Here is a 17,868-nt window from a genome sequence, read left to right on the forward strand (position 1 = left end):
TTTCTAATTTCCTTTTTCATCTGTCCTTTAATCTGTACCCTGCAGTTCTTGTTCCTCAATTTCTGCTTGCACATCTTTAATTATTGTCCTATTTTTTGTCAATAGTACTTCCCCTGCTGCCCAAGTTTCAGTGTTCCCCATTGGACATAAACCACACACCCTTATCTGGGTTGCCCAGCGCAATTCTTCCTTTGTTTTATACATTTTTACGCGCTTGGTTTTCTGGTTTCACTATTACTAAAGCTTGGTTTTAACTGTATGTATTTGCTCCTTTCATATTGCTTATTTGTGAATATGCAGGGGACTTGTATTTAGGGTTTGTGTATCCTACAGATGGCTTTAAGGGGTAATTGCCTACACAGGTGTTCCAAGGGAGTACTCATCGTTTTGTCTCTTACTACAATAAACAATCCCATTAAACAGTTCTTCTTCCACAGTGCAAAAATCATAAGTCTTTATAATCTTAGAATCAAGAAGAATTAACAAATTACAATAATATCTTCAACAATGTCATAAGCATTGCCCTCTTGTGGCACACTTTGTCGTTTTTTAAAACCTTAAAATGCAAACTCTGATGCAAACCCAATATTAAGATTCATAATCAGAATGCGCTCTTGTGCAAAACCACAGCATTACCAAGACACATACGCCCATCTCCCACAATTCATTTCCACCCCTATCTTATCCCACATTTTAGGTTTTCAACACCAATTGTCAGTCTGCATTCAACACTATCTACAGAATATACAATGCAAAATGAATGACTACAAAATCACAGTTCTAAAAATGTTCTTCTGCTCCCCGCCTCACACTTTTTACCACTGATGGAGAGTATTATCCTTTCTTGCTGCAATATGACCTCCCACATTTTTTACTACCTGCCTCACCCTCATTAACTCTAGATGGAGGGTATGGCCCTTGCCTACTACTGCAAGACCTCCCACTTATTTCTAAAGCAAGGGATCTGTACATCTCACTTACCAGTCTTTTCTTGTGGTGCTGCAGCTCCCCGCTGCAGGGGCCCTCTTCTTATTCTTCTACTTAAAATAAAAAGAAAGAAAAACTTGGCCAAGATAAATCACATCACATACATCATCATCCAATCCTCTTCCCCATTTATACTCTTTCTCTCTTTCGCTGTAGTTCTTGTATCAGGTACAGTGGCTTACTGGGGTCATCCGAATTCTCCTGGACTGCCTCTCCTCACAAAAGCCTGCACTCTGGAGGTGTCGCTTGGCCCTGAAGTGGACAAGCCAGGCCTTATGGTAACCCGGGTACCTGCTGTCTCTGTCTCAGGTGCTGTACAGTCTTCTGTCCACTCCAGGCACAGTTCACTTTTCCCCACATCACAGCAAAGTTGCCAGCAGATGTTCCGGGAGGACCTGGAATTCCCTGTACTTGGGCCACCAAAATGTAAGGCAGGTCCCTTATGCCAATAAAGGTACTTCAAGATCCAGACAATGCAATGCATAGAATACAAGAAAAATCATGCAAACTGCATACGCAGGGAAATTCCCACAGACATTCAACCTGTAGTGGTGTGAGTACATGCTTATATTGTGATTTACAGAAAGCAAAAAGCAACAGATTTATACTACTTCTTCTTTGTGATTGGCTAGTGTGAGTAACAATATACATGATTCCATTCAGTATGCACTTTCATTGACCTATTCTAAATATCTGGTACAATGACAGATACCTAGGTTAGCTCATCTAATGAAGTAATTTCACACACATTATACAAATGTTAATTTTAAATGTTAATGTTAAAGGTATGTGATCGCACATCGTCACCACCTGGGTGGTCCCCAGGTGCCATGGCAGGTCTGGAAAGGAGGGTGTGGGCGTGGGTGGTTAGTAGGGTGTAGTGGGAATAGGAAAGTGAGAGTTGTGATGTCCTATTGTCAGCTCCATTTCATTTTGCACCATTTGCTGAGCTTGAGTGTGATTTTCTGGTCGGTGTGGCTTCCCATGTGCTGTTGTGCTGGCGTATAATGTTGTTGTTCTGTTGTTGCAGTGTGGTGAAGTCCGTGCAGATTGCTGTGCAGAGATGTGGTTGTGTGAGTTTCTGTATGGGAAGTGTATGCAGAGATATCAGAGTTGTGTTTGCTTATTTTTTCTTACCTCTTTATCTCCGTGTCTCTGTGCTTGATATCCACGATCATTCTGTGTGCCTGTTACTGCAGTCTGTCCACCTAATTGGCAGGCATGTCAAGGCATCACAGCTTTCCTCTGTGTTACTCTAGTGGTATGTCTACCTGGCTGAGGCTATCGTCTTGCCGGCCCCGGATTGGCAATGTTACAGTTTGGGGTTCTGGTCAGTCCCTGCATGTCCCTTGTGGGTTCTTACCTATTTAGGTTTCCTCTGTGGACCGGCTGTCCTCTCATTGCCCCTCAGTTAGGGAAGATTAAGTGAGGGTCATGGGCTAGTCATTTGGATTATAGTTTGCCGATCAGGTGCATACTTCTGAGTTGTTTCCCTTCGGTTCTAGGGCAAAGAGCCAAGATTTTAGTCGTTTCCTAAATTTCAAATGACCGCTTGTGTTGCAAATGTTTTTTGGTAGTTCATTCCATGTTATTGCTGCAAGGTGAGAGAATGTTGATCCTCTGAGTTTTCTTTTATTGTATGGTTTTGGTACCAAGCGAATGTTGTTGCTTGATCTCAGTGCTCTTTTCCACTGGTAGACGGTTATTTTCTCTTTTAGGAACTCTTCTCCTTGGCTCAGGATTGTTCTGTGCATTATGCTGATTGTTTCTAACTTTATTTGCTATTTTATTGGTAGCCAGTGTAGCATTTTCAGTGTTGGGGTAATGTGCTCTTTACGCAGTGGTTTGGGCAGGAGTCAGGCTGCAGCATTTTGGATGCTCTGAAGTTTCTTTAGTAGTCGTTCTGGCATTCCTAGGAATAGGTTGTTGGCATAGTCTAATCTGGACATGATGAGTGCGATGATGGTGAGTGTTTTGTGGGTGAAAGAGAGGAATGGTAGGATCCTTATTACCTCCTGTAGGAGGAAGAAACATTTCTTGATTATGGCATTTCCTTGTGGCTCAAATGTTAGTGCGTTGTCCATCAAGAGTACCTAGTTCCATCGCCATGGGATGTAGTGATTATTTTCACTGCTTTTGGATACAATCATTATTTCTGTTTTGGCTGGGTTGAGTTTAAGGTTGTTGGTGTTCATCCTGCAGTAGAGTTCTTGAAGGCAGTCTTCCAGTGTTGTTTTTCCTTCCTGTGTATCTTGTAATTTGTAGACGATCTGTGTGTCATCCATGTAGTTGTAACATGGGAGGCCATGTTTTTTAATGAGCTTGATTAGTGGCGCCAAGTATATGTTGAAGAGCAATAGGGATAAAGAGGATACTTGCCGTACTCCACAGAGGGGTTCTCTCTGAGATTATTTGAAAAGTTTTATCCATACAGATTCTGTTCTGTTAGTTGGGAAGGATTTGATCCATAGTAGGGCTAGGTCTGTGATTCCTCTCTCTTCCGATCTCGCAATGAGGATGTCATGGTTGACTGTCAAATGCTGCGGAGAGATCCAGTAGTACTAGAGCTGTGTTTTTGTCTGAATCTATATTGGTCTTCAGATCATCCCTGATTGAGACCAGTGCTGTTTCTGTTCCTCATTAGTCTGAAGCCTCCTTCATCCTGATCCAGCAGTAGGTGTTCTCCTACAAATTCTTGTGTTCTTCAGCAGATGTATGATTCGAGCAATTCTGCTGGGCACGGGATGTTTGAGATCATCTGTAGTTGGAGAGGTCCTCTACCTTGCCCGCTTTGTCCTTGAGGAGCAGCTTGATGTATGCCGATTTGAATGATTTTGGTACTTTCCCTGTTGAGAGTGATTGGTTGAAATGGTTTCTGTAGTATTCCATTGGTGTTCCTAGTGTAAGGATTGATTTGTGTATATCGTGGGCACGGATCCATGGGGGAACCAGCTTTTTTGCTTTTACGTACCAGCTTGACAAATGTTTCAGTTGATATTTGTGGGAAGTTTTGTAGTTTGTTCTGGCGACCCTCCAGTGGTTGGGTGGGTTGCATGTCTTAGGTGCTTAGTATGCATTGTATTTCTGTTGGGTGATGCTGATTTTGTGTTTGAAGTGGAATGCAAGGTTGTTGCATAATTTCAGTGAAGGTATTGGTGTGTTGTTTATGATTTTAAACAATGCTTTTTGGGTGTTGGTGGTTTTGGTGATTCTGTTGTCATAGTATTTCTTTTTTTTCGCCTGAGGATTTCCTTTTTGTATGAGTGGTATTGTGGTTGCAGTTGTAGTTTCTTCACCAGGTCGTTATTATTCCTCCATTTTAGCTCAAGCTTCTTGTTTTTTCTTTTTGTGGTGCTGGGTAGAGGGGTGAACCATTTTGCTGTTGCTCTTTTGTACGATGGGTTGAAAGGTTTTTCCTTGGAAATCTCGTCTATTGTTCTGGAGAAACATTTGTGAATTAGTTCTGTTTTTCTGTCAAGTTCAACTTCATCCAGAATCGTTGCTGGCGGTTTATTTTGAGAAGCAACCATGGACTACCCAGAGAGTACTGTTTTTACTGTTTGGGCTGTAGGGCTGGGTGAGGCTGTTATACTATTCAGATAAAAGCGTTCTTACAGATAGAAAGAAAGCAATTGTGCATTTGAGGGCTGTTAAATGACAAGCTAATTGTGGAAATATCGTAGTTATAAAGTAGTGCCTGTAGTTCTCTCAAGCAAATACGCCGTTGATTGATACAAGGTAATATGGTTGTGCAGCCATAATATATTTATTAAGGCCGTGAATATGTGCTTGCAACCTTTGACTAGAATGGACTGGCGGCGTGTTCTGTAATGAGTATCTTGTATGCCTGAGCGGTGACACCAGCAACCTCCAGATATCTGAGGTGCCCGATTTATGTTATTAGGACCCTAGATTATTTCCTGCTTTGGCGCAAACATAAATACTTTGTAAATTTCTGTGCAGTCAGCATGCCGGTGATAAATCGATGCTATCAACTGCGCAGCAAAGAGAGGCTGATGTGTGATCATGCACTCTCTGCGGACAAAGTGATTGCAAAATATAAAACAAGGAAAGGAAATAACCCGGCAGGTGCCATGGCAGCTTGCGTAATAGATGCCATCTGTGCGGAGAAAAACATTGAAAAGGATGACAGAGGCAAAATCACTGCATTCCTAAAACCGAAAGATGTTTATCCAGCAAATGTAAAAGATTTCGAGAATGCCACAGACACAAACTCTGAAGGTGCTGCGCAAAGTGGAAATCCCCTCCTCTTAAATTATCGATGGCAAATCCTATTGATAACAATTCACTATTAAATATGGTGCTGAATTTACAGGCAGCTTCTAGTGCAAAGGTTATGGCCATGGCAGATGCCTAAGTAATTAACTCAGTTTCACAAACAAATAGAACTTCCATTTCAGTGACCAACCTCTCTAAATCACCAAGTTTAATGCAAATTGCAGCAAATGATTATTCATCTTCCCCTTCACACCAGACCAGCTATACTGATATAGATGATCTATCTGGATTTAGAAATGTGTAGGGCTCCTGAGTCAATTATGATTCTGAAAACCTTGTTTAATATCTGTAGTCACATACGCACTGAACAACAAATTATCAAATCGTCCTCGTGGGTTTGATAAATGTGGTTGTTGCTTCAAATGACTACCTGGTGGGGGGTGGGAGGGAATATGATAATAAAACTTTAAATAACTTCAATGATGCTAGTAAGCCGGAAAACAGGAATGAGGGGGTGGATCGAGCCCGTTGTCCTCCACGAGAGCAGATGTCAATTGATGCACTAAATAAAGGAAGCAAAGATAAAAATATGAATCCGAGGAAGCCGAAAGCTGAAGCAATAATAAATATCAGCCAACAGCCTGGCTTCTCCGATATAAATTATAGACTCACTCCTCCAAATAGAAAAATAACTCAGAAAAAAAGCAAATAGTGAACAAGAACAAAGAAATAGCTATTAAAAAACAGAAGGGGAGGCCTCTTTGCGTATCAATCCCTTGAAATGGCTTTGTCACCAGACATGATATGCATGGAGACTGAGAAGGGTTTTGAAATGATTAATAAGAAAAATCTAGTGCCTAGATTAGAGATAGAATGCAAAAGTCCAGAACCAGAAAAATCAAAGCAAGGTGAATTTAGATGGAAAGATAACACAGGGGTCCAAGACTTCACTGCTGGAGAAAGTGATACTTACCTAGAGCAAGAGAAAAGGGCAAAGGGTATGCTTATGGCTCCCATTCTGAATAACAAAGATAGAGAGAATGTGAACGATGATGAGATACAGCCTTCCAATGCCTCAAAGGCACTACCGAATACAAATTACCATCTCGTTATGCCCAACTGTCCCTATTCTAAAAGGCCCTTATCTAAATAGAATGAACGCACTGGAACTTATCCACCAAGTGCATGCGTAAAATCGGTGTGCAGTCAAAATGTTGAATCAATAATTTCGAATGCATTAAATTCGAAGAAAAAAAATGTCGGAAAAAAAGTTGATTTTTTTTATTTGATGATTTTTTGGGGTTTAGATAGTAAAATAAGTGTTATTAAAAATAAAAACAGGGGGTTGGGGGAGGAACCCCCCATAAAAAAGAAAAAGAAAAAAAAAGAAAAAGAAAAAAAAATCAACTTTTTTGTTGTTGACATTATTGATTCGACAATAATGCATTCAAAATAATTGATTTCTAAAATATGAATATAAACCATTACAATCCATATCCTCACAATCTGGTGGAAATTCCACGTGATGAATGGGAAGAAAACTGGTCGGTGCTCCATTTGGTCTCCCCGATAGTCACCGAATTTATCATCTCCCAAGCTACAATCTTCCTGAACATGGGTTATAGGTTTGAAAAGCTCATGGACCCGATAAAGATAAATAGTCCATTGAAAAAAAGGAGGCAATTAGTAGGGACAATTTATCCAAAGAGGTGATAAAAGATATTGTGGCTAAGATATCTGAGGCTTTATATAATGAAAACGTTTAGAAAATAGATAAGCAAAGTATCTCGAGCAGGAAAGGACCTACATGACCCAAAAATCAACATCACAAGCAGCTGAAATGAATTTCCTGGAATACCAGAGTCTTTGGCTCCTTTACTTTTAATAAAGAGGGACTAAAACACCTGTTGAGCTCTCAGATTTTCTTGCTGCAAGAGACATGGCTAATGAAGCCTTTCTACTTGGATGGCTATTATATAGTACAAACACTAGCTAAACAATATGGTAAAGGCAGGCCTTTTGGTGGTTTGATCACAGGGGTGGCTGCGTCTTTAGTGGCCACAGAATTTGTAATTGAAGAAAAAGGTAACATACAAGCAACGGTGATCCAACCACCTGTGACAGGGGGTGTGTGTATAGTAAAATGCTTTTGATTAACATCTGCAATCCCCCCGAAAAATGTATAAACTGCCTCAACTAATTCTTATGTTGAACTACTAGTTATGAATTGGGAAAAGGAACATCCAGGGGAATTATTCTTCATTGTAGGAGACATAAACCATCAATGACCATTATTTAACAAATCTGTAGACCTGAGGAGTTCCAAGGGACATATTCAATTTAATAGGCATGGTACCCACGAAATTGGCTTTGAAGCTGAAGAATTAGAAATTGCATGAACAGCTGGTCGAATTCCATTCGTACTGCTCAACTGATTCAATTAATAGATGTGAGTAAAGATAGCCCACTTTTCACTTGGTCCAACGGATCCAGATGCTCTTTGATAGACTTCATCCTTACGGGTGAAGGCGTCTATGATGTAATTACTAGCTTCAAATTACTACTGAACAACCTCAGTGACAACGTAATACTGGAATTTACATTAGAAAATGAGGTACTAATGGATGATTATCTATAACCCAGAAAATTATGAGATCAATAATTCAGGCAACGGAATACGTTGGACTGAGAGAAATGTATGGGTTTTCAATTATCAAATTGTTGCCTCTCTTGAACAGGAAGAGAAATGGGACGCTATGAGTGCAGAAAACCTCCAGTATGTAATGCTTTTTCTTTATGAACATCTTTGTAAGACATCAGAAGGAATACTCTGTGGAGGTTAGAGAAAGACACAATGAATTACTGTCGCTGCAAAGCAAAAAGCTCTGCGCTTAACAATGAAGAAAATTAAGAATTCAAGCCTTGATAACCAGCTCAAAGTTAGTAACATTAATAGATTAAAGATGCGCTTTAAAAATTGGTTCAAAACTCAGAGGATCAGTGGCCTCAGTGAGGTGGCAAATTATGAGAAATGCACTGAGAGGCAAAGATGTGCGAAAATGTTGGTGCATCTTTAATAAACATAGTAAAATTAACAAATTGAAAAATGATATAAACCCTAACAATAGCTGGAAAGAGTATATTTTGAATATGTATCATACTCATAATGCACCCCATGAAATACTTAATTATGAGGAGATACAAGAAAGGTGTGTGCAAAATTTTACTTAGAAGGATATTGAACTTATTATCATTGGTCTGAAGTCATCTAGAGCCCTGGGGCCAGATGGGCTCCCAAATGTCATCTTTAAAAAAAACGAAATTGTTGGCTGATGTCTTATTTATTCTATTCAAAGATGGAGTAAGAATGCTCGAGAGCCCGAGCAAGATGGCTGTGGGCTGCGGGCTGCTGAGGCTTCAACTATACTGGAAACTTGCCGCCGACTTTCTCCTGATAATGACCTGCATATAATGCTCCGGCCAGCGTAATGCGATGGCGACATACCTCGGAGAACATTGATGCAAGAATTATGCCCAGAAACCCTCTACCCTATGATATATACCTGTCTGCGCAGTGAGCGATTCGAGCTGCCAATGCAGCAATGCTCAATAATCACATCCGACATCTCGGACGCAATGAGCCACGCTCAACAATCACACCCGAAATCATGGACAAAATGAGCTGCGCTCAGTAATCACATCCGAAATCCCGGACAAAATGAGCCCTGCCTGCATGCAGCCGGACGGAACTCTGGGAGAGGCCGCTTGGATAGGCGAGGAGGTGAGGACACCCATGGCTGCAAAATGCCACAGAAACTAACTGCGGGCTACGATCAGGCACCACTGAAGGGCCCAGGACCGAACACCAGTGAGGGACGCATTCCAGAGCTGGCCAGAGGTGCCTGCAGTTGCAGACACCGGCATACGGTCTGGTGGAATCGCTGTTGCCGTGAGTGGTTCCCTTGTCCTGGCACTACCCAGACCCTCCTTCCTGGCCGCTTTGACACAGGATCTGCAGAGGCACCATCCACAAAACCCACCTGCCACGAATCTGCAACGGAGGGGAGCCTGCCTCCAAACTACAACACGGGAGCCCGCTGGGGTCTCCCCCTGGAACTCTCGCATACCGGAGCCCACACGCCAGGCACCATCATCAGGTCAGTGGAGATTGGGCCATGGCGGTGACTCCCTAACTCCGTACATGGGGAAATAAGACAGTGCTTCCCCGGGGGCTAGAGGAGGAGGAGCATGCCCCATAAGCACATTCTAAGTGAATAAGCACAACCGTTAGCCCTACTGCCCTGTATCCCTATAAAACGTGGGGGCCCCCAACAATGCTGGGGAGAGGTGTGGGCACATTTTATGGTGGCACCCTAGGATGGGGTAACTCCAACTGCCCCACAAGGATCATAACACCTGAACTCTGAGGATAGGGACCATGCCATGACTCTAGGCCAGCACAATTGTAAAGCTCTGGTCTTGTCATCAGTTGGAAATGGGATATATCTGCACACATTGCAGAAGCCGGCAACCCGCTTCTTCTCACTGACTCTGCTGTGCTCAACTATGGTTCCCCTATAGAATGTCAATCCAACGACATAAAGCCCCCTTCCATCGTGTCCCCTGACCAAGCCTCAGTTGTGACAGGAGTGCAGGCGTAAGGCACCCCGAGAACAATCTACACAAATGATTCTAGTGCTATGATACCAGCGCATCCTGTCACCTCTCTGCATAGAGCGCCTATTCTGTCAAGCTCCATCATTGAAGCCACCCTGCCACTCTGCTCTACTCGCTGCAATGCAAAGATGGACGCCCCAACACAACTCCAGGCCATACTGGCAGAGATGAAGATTATTGGCCAACGAACCCAAGAGACTAATACACAAGACATTAAAAGGGACCTGCATACTAGACTCACTGCTCAGGCAGAGAGGATCACAGACAATGAACAGCGCATTAGCTCCCTGGAGGATAATTAGGAGACGGCTGTGATGGAACTGGATGGAGTAAAGGTACAGCGCCTTGGTGCCATGCTGGAGGACCAAGAAAATAGATCGAGGTGCAATAACCTTAGACTGGTCGGCCTGCCGGAGAACGCAGATGGCCCAGATCTCGAAAATTTCATGTACAATTTCTTACCAGACATTCTTCAAATCAACAACTCCCGAAATTATATCATTGAGAGAATTCACAGGGCACCAATTCCCCAACCGGCTCCAGGAGAACGACCCAGAGTGATAACGCTTCAACTGCTCAACTTCCAACACAAAATGAGCATTCTGAAGGCATACAGAGCTGCCGGCCAAATAAAGATCAGGGATGCCCCAGTACGCCTATTCAACTACTACTCAGTGGAGGTGTCCTGCCACAGGAAGAGCATCAACCCTATCTTCGAAGCGCTCAAGGGCAAAGATCTCAGGCACTACCTCAAGTTCCCGGAGGGCTGGTGTATCCAGCTAGATCACCAATGGCACTCGTTTGAGGACCCGGAAGATGCCTGGTGCTTTTTGCAGCGACAATCCCTGATCGCAGCAGACTTCCCTCAGGAGGGTGCTCAGGAACCTCGTGAATCATCGTGGCCTAGGGCGGATCATAGGTTCCTCAGAGCCCCGGACAGATGTCAACGGACCAGGAGAGGTCTCTGTGGCCCAGATCACCTGAGGAAAGAAACCCAGGAATTACCACTCTGCCTTCAACTATACAACCAGAAAAAACGCATTGCAGGAGTTAAATGGCGATGGTGGAGCTGCCACTGATGGGAATGGAGCATGCGGTAAAACAACCACCAAAAACATGCACCCTCTTATGCCCACCTAAGCCGGTAACAACCTTTGGAGAGAGACTGACAAACAGGTATGTCCGGAACTCCAGCATCCGCGGCCACAATGGCTCCCCCCTAGACATATACATAGACACTGACAATTAATTCAACCGTGACATTGAGCTCGTCCCACTGCTATTGCTGCAAATGGTGATTCCCATTGGACACCCTCTATTCTGGGTGAGGACCCAGGTCAACACACGTCACAAGCAATATGTGCTATCCGACCACTATGAGAACACACCACTCTATAGAGAGGCTATGGATTGCATGGGAAAGGTTGCGGCTACAGTAGCCTACACCCATTGGGTCCATACAAGGGCTGTACCGCCATGTATTGGTTAAGACCTGTTCGATCTCAAAGTTTTTGGGGGACATTTACCCCCTACTGTTCCTATGTTAATGTTATACCTGTTATTGGTCTCGCTGTTACCAAGGAGATCTGGGGAGGGGAAATCTATAAGGTGGAAACTGCATGCCCTGATGCAAGAGATGGAAGGACAAAGGACTTGAACCTGCAAACCCATGCTCCGATTTTAAATCTAGATGGCTTCACTCACACTAGTGACCCTTAATGTGCAAGGGCTAGAGCATCCTATAAAGAAACAACGGGTCTTAAATCACACGAGAGATCGCTAGAGGGTAAATAGTATACCTGCAAGAGACACAATTAAATGACACAGAGTCCAAGAAACTTGAATGCGGTTGAGTTGGGGGCTGCTGCTCACGCTCCATGCCATGGAAAACGCGGGGTATCTATCTTAGTTAACAAGCGGGTTCCCCTTCAAGTCCAGGACACGATCATAGATAAGGAGGGTAGATATGTTGCTATCAGAGGGCAGATTCATCACCACTGGGTCACCTTCCTAAACATCTATTCCCCCACAACGGACAGCCCAGCTTTTTTCACCCATACTTTTATTGCTTGTGCATCTCTCCTGGGGAATCTGACCTTTGTTGGGTGGGGGGGACCTTAATGTAGCTCTGGACCCTACACTAGACCGCCTTCGCACTGGCGCAGCAGGCCCCACCAAATCCAAGAAACAGATTGCCCTAAACACACACTTATCGGACCTGGGCCTGAAAGATGCCTGGAGACAGATACACAGATCCCGCAGAGATTATACCTACTACTCCCATAGCCACCTCAGCTATTCCAGAATCGATTACTGGTTTATCCCACACTATGCCATGCACATGGTGAATGCCTGCAACCTACTCCCTATCACAATTTCGGAACAAGCCCCAGTGCGGATCCAGGTGACATTGCCAGTCACCCCCCGCAAAATCACACCATGGCGACTTAAGATGAGGGCGCTGACATAACCAGAATTTACCGACCAAATTAGAGCAGACGTGACAGGGTTCTGGGACACCAACATAAATCAATGATATGACACACACCCATGCTGGGATGCATTTAAAGCCTTCATGAGAGGCCAATGCATATCAAGATTGTCACACAAACTAAAACAATGGAGGGAAAAAGAGGCACAATTTACCAGAGAACTCATGACACTGGAGAAGGCACACAAACAAAAACCCGATAGACAGACTCTTATGCACATACAAACTCTCCGATCCAAAATTACACAAATAAAAAACACTAGAGTTCAACAATTCTACTCGGGGTGGTCCCAGAAATATTACCTCAAGAACGATAGACCACTACGATTAATGGTGTTTGCGTTGAACCTACAGCAGGCTACACAGACAATCACTTCGATCAGGGATAAAAATGGAAACCCCCTGGTGGGTGACAGGGCTATCAACGGCCAATTCACCAAATATTACGAGACCCCGGAACATATCCCGCACCAAAAAATTCAACCATTTCTGAGCTCCATCCCACTCCCTAGACTAACCAAAGCCCAAAAAGAGGCACTGTGCAACCCAATATCGGCCCCAGATGTGGATAGATTTATCCACTCTCACCGGGGAAAGCCACAGGCCCAGACGGGATCCTGATAGACTTTTACCGCCCTATGGCCGAAGACATAGCCCCAGGCTACAGGCGACCTTTACGGGGGCAGCACGAAAAAAGGCAGGCTTCCACAATCGATGCTAGCAGCAAATATCGTGATCTTTCACAAGAAGGGACAAACCCCCCTGACGAATGCAGTTCCTTTAGGCCAATTTCATTAATAAACTCTGATTCAAAAATTCTGGCAAAATGCTTAGCGCAAAAGATCGAAGAGATTCTCCCACATATAATACATATAGATCAGACCGGCTTTATCACCAAGAGGCACTCGGTGACAATGTCTGTAGATTACTACATATTATAGTGGGCGATCCAGACCCGGAAGACGTGATCTTAGCCATCGACGCCGAGAAGGCATTCGACAAGGTCCAATGGGACTTTATGTTCCTAGCCCTCGCACAATATGGCTTCCCGCGTCCCTGATTAACATGGTCCGACTACTCAATACTGACCCTATGGCGACGGTGACCACTAATGGCACAACATCTGCACCATTTAGCTTTCATTCGGGCATGCGATAGGGTTGCCCTCTCTCTCCTTTCCTCTATGTCCTCGCCATAGAGCCGGTAGCTGCCAAACTACACACAGACCAAAACTGGGAGAGCATACTGAGGGGACAGGAGGAACATCGTGTCTCTCTGTAAGCTGATTACCTCTTGCTCTAAATCGGGAAGAGCATGACCTCCATCCAACGTGTCCAGCAACTACTGCAGGATTTTGGGCCGATGGCGGGATATCGGGTTAACTGGGCAAAATCAGAGATACTCTCTCTACGTCAGGATATCCCGTGGGATCCAGGAGGGGTGGGTCCCTTTTGACTTCAATTGCACCACATCACATATTTGGCAGTCAAAATCAGCGCACGTATAGGTGATCTAAAGGATTTCAACTACCCCCATATGGTTGAGCGCATATGGAGTGACCTGCAGAGATGGGAAACATTGCCTCTATCCCTATCAGGCAGAATAAGCACGTTTAAAATGAATTCCATGGCCAAGCTTATATACCTGGCAACGATGCTCCTCTGCAGCACCACGCTCTACAAGGAATTGGACAAAGCCGTCTCCAGGTTTAAATGGAGAGGAAAAAAAGCGTGTGTGCGATTGATTACTTTGACGGCCAATAAAGCAGACAGGACTCCTTGCCCTCCCATTGGGGCAGAGCTATTTTCAGGCCACGCAGATCCGCTGGGCAAAAAGGTGGCTAAATGCGGGAGATAAATCGAGGTGGAAACAGATGGAGTGGCCCTGATGGCGCCGCTGACCCCCGTCGACATCCTAGCTATCCCCCGACTCGCCTACCATGTCACATTAAATCCAATCCAATTGTTGGCTCAACAATTACACAATGGCATAAATTACGATCCCAGCAGGGTGTTGACATCAGAGTGGCACCCTCGTGGATGAGTGTGGGTTCACTTATGGTAATGGGCGGGAAACTCCAGCTGTACCCACGACAGGCCACAATATGGTCGCAAATAAAGATCATGGATTTATGCGAAGGCCCACAAATTGTGCCACTTCAAACTGGTCGCATACTTCTAAAACTCAACACCACACACTGGTTGCACTATAGGACGATATGTGCGGTAATTCTACAATATACCAATGATGTCTCCCATCAAGCCCCCCCAGCCCCGTGCGAGGTAGAATTGGAACACCAACAATGCAAATATTCCCGAATCCGCACCTTCTACAACATGAGCATTCCAAACAATGTAGATAGGAACAGCGCGCTGGCGACGGACTGGTCTACAGATCTCGGCCTCACCTTAGATGCGGGAGATATCTATGACTTCTTTGCGGTCATTCCAGGGACATCCATGAACTTCAGAAACAGGGAGATTCAATATAAACTAATCCAACGCACCTACTGCACTGTGGCCAGACTACACAGGATGGGTCTGATATCCTCCCCCAACTGCTGGCTTGGATGCGTGGACATGGGTACCTTTGGGCACATACTCTGGTCTTGTCCCAAGCTGACAGGTTACTGGCGCTGAATACATAAATGCATTATATAGGACTTCCCAGAATCAGACCTAGCTCTGTCTCCACACACAATTCTGTTCGGATCCGGTCAAAGAGACTGGCACTATGACACCCTCGCTTGTAGTGTTATAGGCGTCATGCTTTTCACCGCCCGCAAATTGCTTGTCTTACACTGGAGGCTACCCTCCCCCACCCTTCTATACCACAATAGACAAACCTATTAGCCACGATCTGCACAATGGAACGGGCTGGAATAAAACACCTAAACCTAGACGACAATCCACAGGCAGGTAAGCTCTGTGAACTATTAGACCCACTCACATAAAAATAGGAGATAGACCATACCTACCTAACACCCTCCTGCATTTTTTTAGCTGCCCAACCCCCTGAACCTATAACCCGGCACGACAATAGAGTGGCCCCATCATCCTCGTAACCGGGGATGTGAGCTCAGAAACCATAATAACTTACACATTGCCCTTGCCCAGATTCTCATGCTGTCGCAATACTGAACAGACACCGGTAGATCGAGGGTGGGGGGGCGTGTGGGATGGGCCCGGTTGGCCCAGGGTGACAGGGGGGTTTAAGAGTTTGCTTATAGATAACATTTTGTTAGGGAAAAGACTGAGTATTAATAGTGGAAGGATGCTGGCACGAAAGTAATGCATATACCTCTACGTAAATGGGGAGGAATACCTCACAACCGCCCTAGTATCACTAGGCATCTTTGTATTTATTTTCTTGTTGGCTCAAATCTCAGTTTTCCCCATGCTACTGACACTGTGTATGTTGAATATTGGAAAATCAATAAACAGAATTCCAACAAAAAAAAAAGTAGTAAGAACGGGTCAGATCTCACTGATTTGGAAATATGCAACTCTGATACCAATTTATAAAAAAGGTTTTTGCGACTTACCAACAAATGACAGGCTACTCCCCGTGATAGACTGCAGTTCTAATATTTTTGCACAGTTACTCTTAAGTCATATTAATACATGGATAACCAAAGAGAATATATTAAATCGCCAGCAAACAGGTTTTAGAAAAGGGTACAGCTCTTTCTCAAATTTGTGGATGTTAAACTATTAGACAGACATAAGTTTGTCACACAAAATCACTATGTTAATTGATTTCTCTAAAGCTTTCAATAAAGTGAATCGAAATTTACTTTGGGAGATCATGAGAGAAAATGGACAACAGGCACACATTTTGTATTTTTAAAAGCCTCATTCACAGATACTAGTGTGCGTGTGAGAATCAATCAAGAGGGCTTTTTGGGAGACGAGATAAGGACCAATGATGGTCTAAAATAGGGCTGTGCTTTAGCGCCGACGTTGTTTCATATCTATTCCTTTGGTCTTGGAAAAACTCTTTTAAAGTGCAAACATTTCCCACCTAAGATTGGGCTGCACCCCATCTCCTGGCTGGCATATACAGATGAAATCTAAATTATGGACGAAACAGCAATCGGACTGCAGCACAGCCTCACCACTCTGAACCACTTCACAATGTGTCATGGTCTATTAATTAACCTAGACAAACCTAAGGTTATGAATTTTAAGAAAAATAGAAGTGGGAATTAAAGATATGGTTGGATAATTGGCAATAATATTCGCTTAGAAAAGGTTGATACATACACATACTTAGATATCCCAATCTCATGTAGCAGATGTGAGGAATGCATATCCAGTGTCATAATCAATAAGGCCCTGGCTAGACTTTTTGATATCAAGACTTTTATTCAAAAAGGGTCAGGCCATTCTTTAGAGGGTCTAAGAGAACCATAAAACAAAGCTGTATTGTGCCAAGTATCCTATATGGACTTAAAGTATGTACTACAAAGGAAGTGACCTGGCTGAATGCATTGGAAGGTAAATTATGGAATAAGGCGCTGGGGCTCGAAAATGTGGTGCCGGTCGAGGCAATCTGTAAGGAGTTGGGGTTGTCCAGAATAAGTAACCAGAAAAAAGATGTAGTTCTGTATTATAGATTTTAAGATGTTGGATCTATGCTTTCAAGGCTTGATTGAACTGATCTCACCCTGCTCAGCCTTAAAAAAGTGGGTCAAGGATATAAGAACCTTCCTAACTGAAACCGACTACACCCCAGTGCTGAGGAAAATTGAGCAGTTAAGTGAACAATGGTTAAAGTAAAAGCAGCGGCCTGGGATAGCTGTGATAGGAACGCTAAATTAGGAGAAACAACATCTTATGCCAGTTACACATCACAAGCTTTTGCGATAGATAGTCCCTGCACATATTTTAAAACTATCCTAAAACTAGGCACTTTATTATGTATTTGAGATTAGGACAATTGCCCACGCTATCTAGAACAGGAGCATGGCAGGGTATACCTAAACAAGAGCGACTGTGCAGATTGTGCAAATCTGAGTTAGAAACTGCTTGCTACTTACTGACAAGATGCGCTGCCCTTTCTGTATTCTATGAAAAGGGTTGTGCAAAATTAGAATACAATGCACAATTCTTTCATCAAGACCAGTTATGGTCTTATGCTTATGCAGCCGAAAACTTGGTCATGAATTACACTGTTTTTTATATATGGCAAGAGGTTTTAAAGATATTAACTTGAAATAAAGAAATGATTTTATTGATTGCTATGTGTTTTATATCAAATAATGTATGTACTTTTGGGTTCAAAAGAAAAATACCTTTTCATTTTTGTAATATAAATGTATATATTCTTGATGGTATGATTTTCTTTAATATTGATTTGAAATAGCTAGTGCTTTTAATTCTGTTTTTCTGTGTTATAAGGTTTATTTTAACCAATAAAACATGTTAAAAAAGTGTTTTTGGCAGTTTGTCAGGTTGTTTGTTGATGTGGTT

General features: G+C 43.5%; 1 protein-coding gene across 4 annotated transcripts in view; it reads left to right on the forward strand.

The window, feature by feature from the left end:
• LOC138526227 (T-cell-interacting, activating receptor on myeloid cells protein 1-like) overlaps positions 1-17,868 on the forward strand; it is a 733,986-nt gene that overhangs the window by 187,118 nt on the left and 529,000 nt on the right. The window lies entirely within an intron of this gene.

This window comes from Ambystoma mexicanum, chromosome 1q (genome assembly GCF_040938575.1).
Source record: "Ambystoma mexicanum isolate Mex_15411 chromosome 1q, UKY_AmexF1_1, whole genome shotgun sequence".
NCBI lineage: Eukaryota > Metazoa > Chordata > Amphibia > Caudata > Ambystomatidae > Ambystoma > Ambystoma mexicanum.